The sequence below is a fragment of the Paramormyrops kingsleyae genome, unplaced genomic scaffold (assembly GCF_048594095.1).
Source record: "Paramormyrops kingsleyae isolate MSU_618 unplaced genomic scaffold, PKINGS_0.4 ups337, whole genome shotgun sequence".
Classification (NCBI taxonomy): Eukaryota; Metazoa; Chordata; class Actinopteri; order Osteoglossiformes; family Mormyridae; genus Paramormyrops; species Paramormyrops kingsleyae.
This window is the reverse complement of record NW_027326274.1, coordinates 2,501-5,000: the sequence shown is the minus strand read 5'-3', so window position 1 is coordinate 5,000 and position 2,500 is coordinate 2,501.

Below are 2,500 nucleotides of genomic sequence, written 5' to 3'. Positions count from 1 at the left end.
AAATCAAATGTGTTGATAAATTTTTAGATGTCATTCAAATGAAATAAAGGTGTGTGCAGCAGACAGGGTATCCAATACAGTCATGTAAGCTTTAGTTGTGATTGATGTATTTTTGTTGACGTATATGTATATATATATTTATAGACGATCAATACACCAGTGATGAAGAGGAACATGACGATGACAGTCTGCCTGAAGATGACAGTAGTTCTTCCAAGACCCCTCGATGGAAAACATGTCACACCATTACCTCTCCTGTGCAAGCCACTTAACCTTACTGTTCAAGAACTTGAACAGTTCTTTGCCACTGTGCTCCATATGTCAATATTTGGTCTTCCAGCTACTCGCATGTTCTGGAGCCATAGTAGCCACATTGCACATGTTGCTGATGTTATGCCTCTTGCACGATGGGAAGCCATCAAAAAATTTGTTACTTTGCATTGCTCTCTGAGCATTGTATTATGATCTATGAAGACATAATTTTCTCTGTGGTTTTGTATCAGTGTTGCACAACTTTGCCCTTAGGCAACAAAAGATCATTTGGAGAGGGGGGCGGTGAAATAAATATGTACATACATAATCAATAAAATGTCCCAAAATTAACCAATAAGTGATGTGGAATAATTTCTTATCATGTACCATCAAATTGTGTGCGGTAGAGGGTTAATGTAAATGCGGCCGCCCGCTGCGCTACATGTAAATGCGGCCGCCCCCAGGTCAACTAGGTCCGAACGGGCCCGCCTGATCAACTAGACGTCAATCGGGCCGGCAGGTCCCCTGAATGTAAACGAGGCCGCCCACTGCGGTACTTGTGAAATGCGGCCGCCCGGTCAACTAGGTGCGAACGGGCCCGCCCGATCAACCAGGTGCGAATGGCCCCGCCCGATCAACTAGGTGTGAACGGGCCCGCCTGATCAACTAGGTGTGAATGGGGCCGCCGGTCCACTTAATGTAAATGAGGCCGCCAGCTCAACTAAGTGTAGACGGGGCCGCCTGGCCAATTAGGCGTTAATGGGGCTGCCGGGGAGGCTTCCCCTCTGCCCGGGCTGGAGGCCCCGCAGTGGCCATTCGCCTCTGGGACATATTGGCAGAGTCCGCGCCTATGCGTAGGCCCCGGCCGGAGGCTGACCCTTGTCGCCCTTGTCCTAGGCTCGGAGCTATGGTCGCCCCGTCTGGCCTTCGCTTATGGTTCGGAGCTATGGTCGCCCCGTCTGGCCTATGCTTAGGGTTTGGAGCTAGGGTCGTGTTGGAAACGTTTTCCTCTGTCGAAGCAGAGACCGGGAGACGTTGGCATATCTCTCCGGCCGAAGTTCCTCTTTACTGAGAACTCGCCAATGCGCCGCTGTAGTCATCCAAGTCTGACTAAGACTCAGCTCGGCGCAGCTTATACCGTTTTCAAGGGGGGAGGGATACACAGAGGTGGAGACAAACTAAACAAAGCACAGCATGTTCCAGGAATCAGCCTGGAAGTTCCCCAGCCCTGATTTCATCAGCATAACACTGCCTTTCAAATGCCTCTCCAGGTGCTAACCCTAATTAGCATGATAGTATCACCCAGACCTTCACATTACCATAGCGACAAAGGCACGGCCTGGCCTTGAGATTAGCATTCACCTTTACTTTGGGCCCCCACCCGGTGATCAGGAAGCTCACAGAGATGAAATGTCAATGTCTCAGACTCCTGGGCCCCCCAGACTTGATCTTATTACAAATGTCCCCATCTTTACCCCCAACTGCAAAATCCAATCTGCCTATCTCTCTCAGTTCATATACTGTCATGTTGGAAGCTAGACTGAACAATTTATAAATTTCGTCACTGCGGCCTATGCGTAGGCCCCGGCGGAGGCTGACCCTTGTCGCCCTTGTCCTAGGCTCGGAGCTATGGTCGCCCCGTCTGGCCTACGCTTATGGTTCGGAGCTATGGTCGCCCCGTCTGGCCTATGCTTAGGGTTTGGAGCTAGGGTCGTGTTGGAAACGTTTTCCTCTGTCGAAGCAGAGACCGGGAGAACGTTGGCATATCTCTCCGGCCGAAGTTCCTCTTTACTGAGAACTCGCCAATGCGCCGCTGTAGTCATCCAAGTCTGACTAAGACTCAGCTCGGCGCAGCTTATACGTTTCAAGGGGGAGGGATACACAGAGGTGGAGACAAACTAAACAAAGCACAGCATGTTTCCAGGAATCAGCCTGGAAGTTCCCCAGCCCTGATTTCATCAGCATAACACTGCCTTTCAAATGCCTCTCAGGTGCTAACCCTAATTGCATGATAGTATCACCCAGACCTTCACATTACCATAGCGACAAAGGCACGGCCTGGCCTTGAGATTAGCATTCACCTTTACTTTGGGCCCCCACCCGGTGATCAGGAAGCTCACAGAGATGAAATGTCAATGTCTCAGACTCCTGGGCCCCCAGACTTGATCTTATTACAAATGTCCCCATCTTTACCCCCAACTGCAAATCCAATCTGCCTATCTCTCTCAGTTCATATACTGTCATGTTG